This window comes from Ambystoma mexicanum, chromosome 4p (genome assembly GCF_040938575.1).
Source record: "Ambystoma mexicanum isolate Mex_15411 chromosome 4p, UKY_AmexF1_1, whole genome shotgun sequence".
In the NCBI taxonomy this organism is placed as follows: Eukaryota; Metazoa; Chordata; class Amphibia; order Caudata; family Ambystomatidae; genus Ambystoma; species Ambystoma mexicanum.
This window is the reverse complement of record NC_090927.1, coordinates 560,757,332-560,771,458: the sequence shown is the minus strand read 5'-3', so window position 1 is coordinate 560,771,458 and position 14,127 is coordinate 560,757,332.

Below are 14,127 nucleotides of genomic sequence, written 5' to 3'. Positions count from 1 at the left end.
CTTTAGCAGGGAGTGCTCATCTGAGTTGCTCATGGGTGTTCCTAATGTTTGCAAAGCAGACCCTAAATGTAATCTGTCCAGGATTGTTGAATGGTAACGAGTAGAGTTGAGTGCGTATTTGAAATACCTCTAAATTAAAAGGTTTGGCGGAAAGACAAATCACAATTGGAACATCTGTAAAACCGTAAATCAAACACAATGGCCCTCATTACGACCCTGGCGGATTTCGCGGTGCAAAATGCACCGCGGAGCATGGCGGAAAGCCGCCGATAGCGCCATGGGGGTTGGCGGATTTACCACCCCATGCCGACCTTGGCGGAGCGGTAAATCCCCAATCCCCATTTTACCCTTCCCCATTCCCATTCTTGCCCCATAGGGTATAATGGGAGTGGGGAAGGAGTTAATTACGCCGCCGTAAAGTACGGCGGCGTAATTAACAACGAGGTCCCTTAGCGCCATGGTTTTCTCCGCCCGGTAAAACCAGGCGGAGAAAACCTCCATGGCGCTAAGGGAACTCGTAGTACGGCGGACGGGTCCGCCGCGATTACCGCTGGCGGTATCCCACTCCGCCAGGGTCGTAATGAGGGCCAATGCCTGGAATATGGGAAACAAAAAAAAATTGTTGTCTACATTCAAAGCATTCTGATAAGTTTACAGCAGGTCAATTCCGACTTCCATGTGGTAATAGTGCGGCAAAGTAAGGTACATGAAAAATGTCAGTATCAATACAAAGAAACAGGATCACGACAATGAAGAGAAAGCCATACATTCCCGCGAGGCCGAAGATTCATCACTTTTATGCACTGGAGGTTTTCTAGGGCCAATGAAAAGGCTTGAATCCCAGCAGGTCATGCAGTAGCTACCGTCTCGTGTCTGCTACTTCAGATACAGCGGCTTGTGATCATTTACCTCAAGTACTTCACGTCAAGGAAACGGAGCACCGAAACCACAGAAAGAAATTGCCTGTAATTCAATCGACCAGTCAAGGTAATAGGTGCCAGTCAAAAGCAGGAACACAGCGACGAAGACAAAAGACAGACAATTAGATGCACAACCTCATGTACTGAAAGCAACATAAACCTGTCAGCCCCTGTTCCAGGTGACAAAACAAACAATGGGAATGGATAGCATGAAGTCTGAGGTTTTAAAACGCTGTACTGGATGAGATTGCAAAAGGCATGGCTGGCCTGTGGCAATGGATAGTCAGAAAAAGTGGACCTCCACCAGAAACATATATCACAGCCTAAGTGCTTCACTCGTAAGAACCTCTACCTTGACGGGAGCAAAGGCAACCGTTGTTTTATGAACTGAAATATTTGTAAAAAGAATAGTGTTATTTCATTTAGCAGGATTCCCACATTCTAATGTGCTTTGAAAGGTCAGTTTAGTATAATGTTTATAACGATGTCACATTCATATAAAGCATTTTTTGCCAGATGTCTCTTGATTCTAAATACTGTAAAAACGAGTCTTAGAACAACTACATGCTTATAATAGTCACGGCTGCCATTATTCTCTACCCATTATTTCTTTATAATGCAAGGCATACTGTAATATCCGTAAAAAGGCCTGTACACATATTCTTGATGCAGGATAGTTGTGACATCAGTACTGACCTTCAAACAAACATTACATCACTTCTGCTCTGTTAGCAGTGAGTATGGTCTAGTCGTGACGTCACAATACCTACTGCTCGATCCAGCACAAAGCACAACTTCAGCTGTCACTGCAGTGTATGTTTGAAGCCATAACAAGTTTTTCACATCCCCTTCTTGTAAAAAAAAAAAAGCCCTCTGTCAGACTCTGCAGCCATTAATGTATAAGTAAAGTACAGTGGGTGTGCCTAAATCAATGCTCTTGTCACAATGATGATTCAGTTCAACAAAAAGCTCATTTTTAACTGATTGCTATATTTTATTCCATGTGTCAAATTGGTGAACCAATAAAGTTACTTTTCCTTGCCAACACGTGTTTCGACTGTTGCAGTCTTTGTCAAGGCTATATTACAGGGTATCACATGATAAATGTAAACAAAACTGTAAATGATGACCAATTGGTTTGAACCCATCTAAACAATATAAACCAAAACAACATAGTCCACCCAGCAGAAGATTGGAGAAGGAGAAACAAAAAAGAGTGAGGTGAGTGTGGTGGGAGAGGCGTAGGAGAGAAAATACAGAAAACATAATTATTGCTAATGGTGGGATAGCGGTCCAATAAACATAAGGGCATTCATATAGTATTCACATTGAATATAAAGCTTTGCGTTTAGCATGTTGAAACATTCTTCTCTTAGCATCGTCAATCTTTTAAGTAAGCATGACAACTAGTGATGTCCCAACAAATTGAAACGTAAAATTAATCACAGTTAGTCACCTGAATAGCCACTGGGTAAGTACATAATTGCTTAAAAATTCTAATAATATATGTTGCACAGATTATGTTTATATTCTGATGTGAGCAGGTCATTCTGTACCAGCCATGTACCCTGTTAAAAAGTAAGTTCCAGGGACTTGAGATTAACTTCAGGTAAGTTTATTTCCAGGTTCTTAGTCACAATCCACATGAAAACATAAAGGACATTAGCTGTGACAAACACTGGCTCCCATCACCCAGGGCCAGCCAGCTGTAACTGCCACTGCACATAAGATTCCTTCATCCACATATAAACATTCCACATGACATCACAAGCTACCTCACCTCAGACAGGCACAATGCAACACACCTCCCTCCTTTACTAAACCATACATGCACAGAACAAGTCACTTACCAGCACAATACAACTACCACCTTCCGAGGTATACACATATGACGCTTGACTGGCGATGGACACATCCACGGCCAATCCCAACCATCAAAACATCACACCCTGACAAACTACATTCCATGTACCAATCACAAAAATACTGTCATCCATCTGCCTGTTCCTGCCACAAACAGACAACTGGCCTCTCACCCCAGGACCTGGCCAACCCTGAAACTGGGCTACTTCACCTACATTCCTAAACCACCACAAGACTGCTTTGCCTACTACCGCCTGCCCCTGTCACAAACAACGCTGGTGTCCAGGCTGCCACCCTGGATCTCCAGCAGGCCTCTAGACTGCCACTCTAGAGAACTGAGACCACAAAGTCTCCAAATAAAAACAACCACAACCTCACTACAATAGGTATTCACAAAGTGGAAACACATACAACAACACTGAGATCACAAACACCCATGGGCTCAACACCATACACGTTACACCAGACCATGTTGTACAAACCTTCCAAACACATTGGGAGCAGAGGCCACGCACTCCCAACACCACATCAATGACTGGTAACAACTCAGGGATGTTATTCGCAAAGGAGGCAACCTCACATAAGTCGAACTGTGGAACCCATAGATAAAACAAAATCGACAATGCCACAAGTAACATGGCTAACAAATTTTCTCACCATCTCAGGTCAAACTACGCCCCAAACAACGGGTCATTACCAGACGTCCCCAGTTCCCCCCTTTACCAAAAGCTACCTACTGTCCTCTGTGATGAGAAGGGCAAAGAACCCTAGAAAAGGCACCACCTCCCTTCAGAACAACGACACTGCTGATCCAATTTTTACTAACATAAGAACAAACCCCTCCACTTATTACTTAACGAGCCGAGGTGCTACCTCGCTCTAAAACCACTTTTTGCTTAACGGGCCGAGGCACTACCTCGCTCTAAAACCACTTTTTTGTTAGCAAGCCGAGGCGCTACCTTTCTCTAAACTCACTTTTTGCTTAGCAAGCCAAGGCACTACCTTGCTCTAAAACCAAAATGAAGCTACTGCTCAACCTTTACCAAATCAGTTAAGCACCATTAATCTGACAAATATCCAAACGGAAGGGATACATCCATCACCCCATAACCCAAACCATGCATCGCATGAATGCAATGTTTAAATTGTCAAAACTCCATACCCAATCCATTACCAAACTCTCACTGTCGCTTTCACCATCCATACACAAACATTTCATATAACATAGAGTGTCATAATATTCAGATCTAAGATGCATTCTTAACCATTGAACGCAGTAACTGAATGCTTGTTTTAAATTAAACAAAACTGGAATTCAGAATGCATTTCAACACGACATGCCATACCAACATCTTGCTGCATGAAAGATGCAACATAAAAACATATTTTTTATTATCCTAAGAAACCATCACCTTTTTAAGGCTCTTCAGCATAACTATAAGTCCATACCCATTTTTCCTGGGCTTTAAAGTCCTACAAGTCTGTGTTGTTATAAAACAACTGAGTGCCTAAAAATCCTCAAGAAGATTAAACTAGCACATTATTACACAAAAAGGTACATACATTTGCACTATCGACACATCCTTGGCCCTGCGCAATTACCAATTAGTAGAGTTTTTGAATGCCACTCCACATTTTTACACCTACTCCAGTACCATTAATGTTATTGCTGAAGGTCCATAAGATAGTTCTCTTGGTTCACCATACCTGCAAATCCTCAAGGAATTATGCTAAATATCCAACACATCTGCATGCAATTACCATACCACTCAGTACGTCACAAATTACCAAAATAACATTCACCCCTCATTACCAAAATGTCACAACAATATTCTTTTTACATTTCACTGCCGTGGTATACTAATTAAAATAAGTCTACACTCTATATACCCCGCCATGCCCACCATATTGACTTGTCCTGCAAAAGTCGCTTTAATTGTTGGCCGCTACCTGACATATTACTAATTACGACGGAGCGGCATGCGGCACAGCGACCTTATGGCGCACCAACTGAAATAGTCAACACGACCTCACCGTTGGCTGTTACCAGGGCATTTGTGTAACAGGGGGTTCTGCGCACCTTCTGTACCCTGGGTATCCTGCTGGTTTGCTGCGCCCATCCATAACCAATTACCCACTCCATGAACAAATTCCTTTAAGCCTGCGACTCACAACAGGAGTAAACATCCTGAATCCTGATGGCCGCAATTTTCACCTTGAATAATACCACAGTGTCAGTTCCGACCCAGATGAGGATGATCCGCAACAACACGCACAGCACTTTCTCCTGAGGGCATCCTATTAGGGCTGCCGTAAGAAGTAGTCATTTCCTGCCTTCGACGTAACTACGCCGTAGGGTCCTTTTCTCTGGACCACACACAGCGCCGGCCTCCAACACGAATGCGCGGGCTCCGCAACCGCACAACAAGGAGTCCAAACATCGCGGCCGAACGTTTGATCTCTTCGCCATCACCCCACACCTTCAAATGACGTCACCATTCTTAGGCAAGTAACGGGGGTGTTCGCATCTCTCCCCATCAACTATCATTTGATACGTTCATGCTAATTCTGCACATTAACGCCTGCCAGGGCACAATAAAGCGTTTCGATGCACGTTGAAACCTAACATGTCGTGGAGTAGATATCGTTAATCCCGATTTCCACTATTACACAAGACTGTGCCCCAGCCATGTAATCCACCCCATTACAGGAAAGACAAAATGGCAAGTCACTTGGGATCACCGTTGCCCCCTCCCTGGGAGGGCAAGGTAGAGATATTTCTTGACCGGTGAGGGAGCTTTAAATCATCATTCATCCAGACACAGCACTCACAACTGCTATGTGCTACTGGTCACGCACAATGGGCTAGATACTGCCTTGTGCTAATTTAAAATGCAGGGCCCATCTACTGAAATGTTCCACTGGCCAAACACTCTCTCCAGGCCTTTTGTGGTGCTATCCATAGAAAAGCCCTTTCTCTCCTTTCCCTATGCCCTGGGTGATGGGACTCACAGTTTCTGGGGGCGGTGTTGTCCTTCTTCAGTGGCTTGTCCTTCCTACACCCCCTGCAGAAGGGTCCTCAGTCCTTCAGCTTGAGGCACGCAGGTTGCCAAAGACCGACTCGTCGCCATTGTTAAAAAGTAAGTTCCAGGCACTTGAGATTAACTTCAGGTAAGTTTATTTCCAGGTTCTTAGTTACAATCCACATGAAAACATAAAGGACATTAGCTGTGACAAACACCGGCTCCCATCACCCAGGGCCAGCCAGCTGTAACTGCCACTACACAGAACACTCACTCATAAGATTCCTTCATCCACACATAAAGATTCCACATGACATCACAAGCTACCTCACCTCAGACAGGCACAATACAACACACCCCGGCCAGGCATCACAAAATAATAATGCATTTGCTCCTCTAATTCAAACTCAGCATATGGTGAATTAGAACTTAGGGGCCTGTGAATGGTCAGCTGTCTATTAAAAAAAGTTTAGGGTGTTGTTACTCATGTAAGCTCACTAAGTAAATAAGTGAAGAAAATAAGTGGCATGCATAGTCCATCGATAACCTCCAATTCTTGTTTAGGCTTACTCATCTATAGAGAGTCCCAAAGTTAACTCACCGGATGTGAAACGGTCCAGATTCTATCTTGTAGTTAACACGCTCAAACATCTAAGTGTTCACGTGTATTGGTGCATCCTGTATGGAAAAAGTGAATTCCATTAATATACTTGGCTGAAATTGCTCCCACCATCTGTGTGAAACGTTGATGCTTGGGCGTTTGCCCTTCCATCAAAATATGATAGCTCAAAATGAATTCACCTACTAGATTGCAGTGCCCAAATGAGTATCTTGGTGAGATCGACATATGGCTCCAATGTTAGAATAAGCAAGCATTTTAAGTGCTCCCTGAATGGAAAAAATGCAGTGGAGAAAAGAATGTTGCTCACGCCTACAGCTACAATGAGTTGATCGCTTTCAAAATGTCCCAGCCTTGACTGTGCAATTAAACGGTAAAAAACAGTTTGGGGTAAATATTCCTGTACCTCTTTCATCGGTTGGTCAGGCAGTTCACGTGGGACTGTGTGTCTAGGTAACAATTTATTCGCCCTCCGTGAAGGGTACTTGATCAACTCGATGGTATGTTTAATAAAAAACACGTTAAGGAGAGAATGATTAGTGCAAGTTGTCTCGCTATTTCAATGTTACACCTATCTCTTTCTCAAATAGATATTTTTTTCTCTCACTCTTGTGCATCCTCAGACTTATCTTTAATGAGATACGGAGGATTAAAAAAACAAGACTACACTATCATAAGTGATATACAATAGTCAATATTGTTGCTGATTTTTCTCTGTGTCCCTCTTAGTTCGAAGACATCCAAAACATCTGGTCGGCCCATTTCAATGACATCTTTTTTTATATGTCATCTTCATCAGGACCAATTTCTTAAATCTAAGAGACTGAATCACTTCCCCAATCAAATATGGCACAGCGTACTCTGTAAGACAAAGATGAAAATGTTAAAGGTGACTGCTCATGAGCCTTAGTGGGTTGGGCATCTATAATTTTACATGTCTTATTCACATGAGATCAGTTATTCTGAGTCGTACAAGGACATTTATCAGGCTCTCCCCTCCCCAGAGTCTAGACGTGTACCACTCCCATTCCCACTCCCATTATCATTTGTAGTTTTCCTATACCTGCTATCAGCGGAGTTTCTCAATACATATGTCAAACTTTGTCTCTGTTTTACCTGGCTTACAAACTGTGCAGGTGTTGATAGGATGTGCGTTGGACAGAGTGCCTCTATTGTGCTGATGTCTGCTCCAGAGTAAGCAAGATAAGTTCTCTCTTTGTCACTGTAAAGGAACATAGAATTATAGTGGTTTCCACATCTCATACGTTCTCAATTAAACTACAAACAACATTGCTTAGCTGACACTATTATGTGTGAGTTTACCTGATTATCGCTCTGTTTCGATGGGGAAGCAATATACGTCAAACAGTGTGCTTCAGATTTTGTAGGTGCTAGTGTGCACACCGATAGTGAGCAAAATCTTTACACTCATTTGTCACAGTTATAGGTCAAAGTATCGAAGCAAAAGGATCGAAATACAATAGGGTCGAATCAAAAGAACGGAAAACAAAAGGGTGGATTTTTTAAATTTATTTATTTATTTTGTGGGGGGTACTCCCCCAAACCCTGTTTTTTGTGTAAAAAACACTATTTTTTCCTATACGGAAAACCCAAAAAAATATACATTTAGAAAAAAAAATGGACCTTTTTGTTTTAGGTCTTTGACGGGACACCATTTTTCACAGGGTGATACTGTGAATAAAACCGCTGGAGAGATGTTGTTTTTGACTTCTCATGTGCTCTGGGTTATGCTATTCACACCATTGCTTTTCTAACATTCTTTTATGGGGATACATCCAATCTATGCATTCCACTAGACAAACAATATTCAATGAGCTCTTGTGATTTGCCCCCATGTGTGGGGCCACTCCAGATCAATGACCTTCACAGATGCAGCATTTTTATCTGCATGATTTCAAACTGCTATTCAACCTGGCAGTGTTTCAGATAATGCGTTGCGTGGACAGTGTTAATCACAAAGCTTACCTAGTTCTCCTCCGTATAGCAGAGAGCTTGCAGCGTGGCTCCTACAACGGAATCTGGCGCTACTTGTATGGGTCGCTAAATGCTTCTCCTGATAGGCGTGTTGTATTTATTTCCTGGTTACGACGCAACGTTACGGTCACCATTTTTGAATGCGCCATGGTCGCAAAAGCAGGCAGCCATGTATCTATGGGCATATTTGGTTAATCCAACCTCCAATACTTATTCCATGTAGTGGCTGCTGTAATAATTCCTTTACACCGTTGTATGATAATTGGGGATACGTAATTAATACACAGCATTCAATTATGGCGGTGTGTAATGAGAGACGATTTGGGAGAACATGCCCAGTGAACGCAATAGTCATGATATATATGATGGATATCAAACCATGGGGGGGCCAATTGTTATACAGATTGTGCCCAGCATGTATATGGAACATCAATGATTTATGTGATGTTTATTCTATTGTGATACATGGTTCTAAAACATGATATTATTGATCACATGCCATCATTTGATCAGTGCCAGATGGTTCCACTGAATCTCCTCATTTAAACCATTATTCACAGTGTCCAAATGAAAGATCCACTGGTTTTATTTAGTAATATATCATGGAAATGACCTCCTATATGGGGAGTGGAGATTTTTTCCAAGATCGTCTGCATAAAATCTTCTCCAGTGTGTTTTTGCGGTTCAAAATGAGTGACCAATGGTACAGTTGGTTTTTTGGTCCTGATACAGGACTTGTGCTCTAAGAGCCAGGTCTTGACAGTGTGTGCTGTCATACCAATATATTTTACATTGCAGGGGCATATGATCAAATAAATGACCCCTTACTATTGCAATTTGTAAATGTCCTTTGTTCCAATGGTGTATTCCACCTTATGTCCACTGTTTTATTCCACATTGTTTGCTTGCTCTTGACACAGGAGCCACACGGAGTGTGGCCACTGGGCGCAGCAGTACCCCAGATGGTGCTTTGATCTGAGTCGTCCTTTGGTTCTTCCAGGGTATGCACCAGTCTGTCCCGGATGTTTGTCTCTGTTTAATAGCGAAGGTGGGATAGGCTAACTCTGTGGTACCTGTATTCAAGATGGCCCACAATTCTTTTATTTCTTTTTTCAACCTGTTGAAAATCGGGAGGAGTAGAGAACAGCTGTGATAGTGTCGAATGAGGAGGTTTTTGTGTGTTGTTGTAAGGTGATGTCGCGAGGAATATTCCTAGCTCTCTTCTGTGTACTCCTAACTATTTTCCTGGGGTAACCCCTCGACAGCACTTGAGATTTTAATTCCTCTGATCGTTGGTTAAAGTCTGCAATTTCGGTACATGTACGCCTATACCGAAGGAGCTGCCCAAATGGCAGATTATCGCATAATGCGCGCAGATGTTAACTGATCTAATTAAGCAGCGCATTGATCAGTTTTTTGTTGTTGTAGACTTTTGAAATGAGGCCACCATACTGTGCTAGATTATGAACATCCAGGAAGTGTGTCTCGATTTTATCACAGTCTATTGAAAATTTCAGAAAGGGACTGCACTCATTTATCCATTGATGAAATGATAATAGGTCAGTCTTATTGCCCTAAAAGATCATAAAGATATCATCAATGTATCTCCGCCACACCTTATTCTTGGTAAAATTGGTTGTTGAACAAGAAAAAGTTTATCGCCATGGCTAGTTCTGTAAGCGCAGTAATACATCCTGCATGCCCAGATGCTATATTCGGATTCTAAAAAAGGTGACTCCTCACCATTTCCACAGTTTCTGTCTGAGGAATGCTTGTATAGAGGGACTCCACGTCCATTTTCACCAACCACTGACTTGTGGCATGAAAGGGCAGTGTGCCCACTAGGGTAAGCATGGCTGTGGAGTCCTTCACAAACAACTGCATTTTTGGTATATCGTCACATAGTAATCTATCCACATATTGTGACAGTGGTTCCAAGATTGATTGAATCCCTAAAACAATAAATCTCCCAGGTATTCGAAACACCCCTTTATGCACTTTAGGTAGGGCATAGAAAGCAGGTTACCAAGGGTGTGGTGGTGTTAGAAACGCTGCTTCCTGAGCCGTAACCATGTCTTCCATGAGTGCGTCCACTACCATTGGTGCATTTAACCCGCAAATAGTAGATGTCAGCTCTGTGGGTAATTTTCTGTAACTTTTCTCATCTTGTAAGAGGGTATTTGCTCTTTTGTTATAGTCATCACGGTCCATGATCATCGTGGCTCCCCAATTATCAGCAGGTTTCATGATTATATCATCATTTCAAGCTAGGTGTCACGATGAGCAGACCAGATTGCCCCAGCCCAGCAGCAGTGGGAACATTGGGGCACATTAAGAGCCCTGACTGGATGAAGCCTCAAAGGAGGGCCACCTGGACCCAGTCCTGGTGCCTCTGGCACCAGGCACATGGAGCTAACCTCAAGGAAAACACAGGTATAGTTGGTCTGCCACTGAGTGATTGACTTCTGTGCTAACTGCAGTCAAGGGCCTGGCTCTAAGCAATTAGCTTGTGCATTAGTCTGCAATCATGGGTGTGGCAGAGAGCTTCTAGAATTAATTGCACAATGGGAGAGGCAGTGTGTGGTTGGCTATATAAGCCCCACCCAAACCCTAAGGCATGCTTTGTGTTATTCTGCAGTTAGCAGCGTAACGCTCTCTGAGGAACTCCTGCCAGCAATCAACTACAAACCTGCAAAGAAAAGCCGGAGACCATCAGGCCTCACATATTCACCTGCTCTGACTTACCTGTGCCTCCAGCAATGACCTGGTTGTTCGTCGAGGACTCCAGCTTTCATAGAGGACTCCAGCTTTCATCAGTCACCGGCACCTGCAGAAGCAAGAGAAGGAAAACAAGGTTAACCGCTGAGCTCATTGATCGTGCCCTGTCACCGCCACGCATTATTCACCGCTTCCGTTACCATCGACCAGATTCATTCATCACGCTTGCTCACAGGTACCTGGAAAAGAGAAACAAAGAACAGGTTAGATCACGCAAACCACATCTGAGCTCGCGCTGGTCCCTAGACACAAGGCAGGCCACCCTGACCCACTGGCTCAACCACTCACACACTGTCATGGCCATCGGGCCAAGGACACAAACATTACAGGGCCACTTACACAGGGGGCCCAGATGGACACAGTCCTGGCGCCTTTGGCACCAGGCTCATGAAAAACAACAAGCAGGAACATGTATTTGGGTCAAGAATACTTTTATTATGAACATGGCCCCTCATTTTGGGTGCCAAGTGTATTTAACATAGGGAACTTTCATTACTACAGCAACCCCACGTGCACTCTTGGGTGGGGCTGCTGCTATTGGGTTGCCTTGCATGTGCTGACTCTCTGGGAGTGGCAGGGTGTGGTAGGCAGGCCAGGCCTAGTGGGCGTGCCCACGATCGCAGCTATATCAGCTGTTCCAAACCCCAAGGCAGACGCTTTGCGTTATTATGTACTTCCATGCAGCATAACGCTCACTGCCGCCTGGGGTTAAACTTACCTTTGGAAATCCTATTACCTGTCTCCATACTTACCATCTGAGGAACCTGATCTCACCTGTGCGCATCTTCAAATCTTCTGGAACGCTCACATCTTCATCGTGGCACCACAGCTCACCTTGAAACGTTCCGGAACGCTGAAATCTTCACCTTGGTACCGCAGCTCATCTTCAAATCTTCCGGGATGCTTAAACCTTCACCTTTACACTGCAGCATGATGCGCTCCACCGCGACCACAGCATCTGCAAGTAAAAACAAAAGGCAATGTTAGACACTTAATAAGGCCGATACATGCCCACAGAAATCGCACCTTGGGTTGAAGGGTTAGAGAGGTACAACAGTCACTGACCAGTACACTCACGTTTTCTCATATTCACACAGGAGCAGTGCCACCAATTGTTGTGGTCCGCAGCTTATCAGCAGGTGGAGAGACCCGACAAGGGTGTTCTAACTCCTGGGAGAGCTGCAACCATGCCCCAACGCCTCCTCAGAGAGCATAACACACGCGTTGCACCAAACCAATGCACACCGAGGAGGGCTTATTGCCACAACAGTGACACAAGTCACAACAGTGAAATGAGCATGGACTGCGGCATGCAGCAAAGGACAACACAGATAACTGAAAACAGACAACATACAATACAACAGATTACATGGACAATAACAAACAGAGCAACAAAAGTAACACAAGTTGCGACCACAGCAGTACTGGGTTGCCACTCGACTTCAAGGGTCAGTGAAGTAACTGGAACCTACAGGACATTGCGCCCCTGCTGAGACTAAGCAGGAAGGAGAGCCCACCAACCAAATACACAAGGTGGGAACGCCCCGGAGTGGGGAACAAGTGTGGAAGGCTCAGGATGGGGGTCACAGGTGGCAGGCACAGACAGTCTCACTCACCACCCTTTCTCCTGTCGTAGGAGCTGACGCAAGGCCAGTCCAGGGAACAAAAGTCGTCCCCGCAGAGACAAGGGGAGCGTAACACTAGGTTATTAAGTGCCTGCAGTTCTTTAGTGCAGTTATTGTTGATAAAGGGTAGACGCTCTTCCAGCTCCTCCAATTTTTTCATAAGCGCCTTTTAGATAGGCGTTGCTACAGCGCTACCTATGGCTAATTAACATCATAAAGGGAGAGGTTTTTTTTTCCTGTCAGGTTGAGTGTTAGGGTACACAATAACAATGTGAAAAATTATTGGCATAATGCAAGCCTCACATGTCCTTTGTTTTGTGTGATACCATAATTAAAGTTAACAGGAAGGGCAATATACATCACTTTTGAGGTGTAATTTTATGAAATAGGAGTGAAGTGGGAGAATGGAAGAACAGGCTCCCGCCCTTCCCCTCTCGCGCTTGGCCTAGAGGATCACGGCCTAGACACCCGCCACGAGAGGAGTTTGCCTATCTACCAGACGACCAAATACCCTGGTACAGGAACATACGGATGTGCCCACCTACCTGCCCAGCAGCCCGCCCTGCCCATGCCGACACCTGCGGCATGGATCAACTCGACTAAACCTACACGTCGTTAGAGATGCCATGACGACCTAGCCAACGGTCAGCACACCTGTGCAAACATGCACACCGGACACTCCCACACCAATCCACACAAAGAACATACTCAGTGCTATGACGTAGGCGACAGACATACCCACGGACGTGCATCTTTATTATTTTCCACATAGGCTCTCAAAATGCAGAAACGCAAGATGCATAATGAACTTATCTAAAAAGGCTTGCTCACGCTTCTTCTAAGAACCATGTACATAATGAAGAATATAACGGAGACACGATACTGAGGATAGAGCAATATGATACCGTAACCTAAAGCGCTCTGCATCAAACGGTTCCACCTATGCACCAGGCCCAAGTAGGCCGCAAGCAAAAGCTTCCATGAACATTGAATGAGCAAGAGCTCGGTTGCTGACCCTGCAGAATGAGCCCGGCGAAAGCACACAGCCAAGGACACGATGTTGCAATCTCGCACGCCGCAAGCCAACGCCAAGGTCGCACCTGCAAGATAAACCAGGCACACAGTGGGAAAAACAATATTAATTGTGCTGAATTTTGCCTCAAACACGGTCCCACCTCACGTGACAAAGCCAAACCTGACAGGATGCCAAGCCCAGGAGGAAGGAGACGCCTGAATCCCACGTTTCAAGACACAGGCAGATACAATTAAAAGACTCATTGGACATCTGCAGCAGTGGGAGTAGT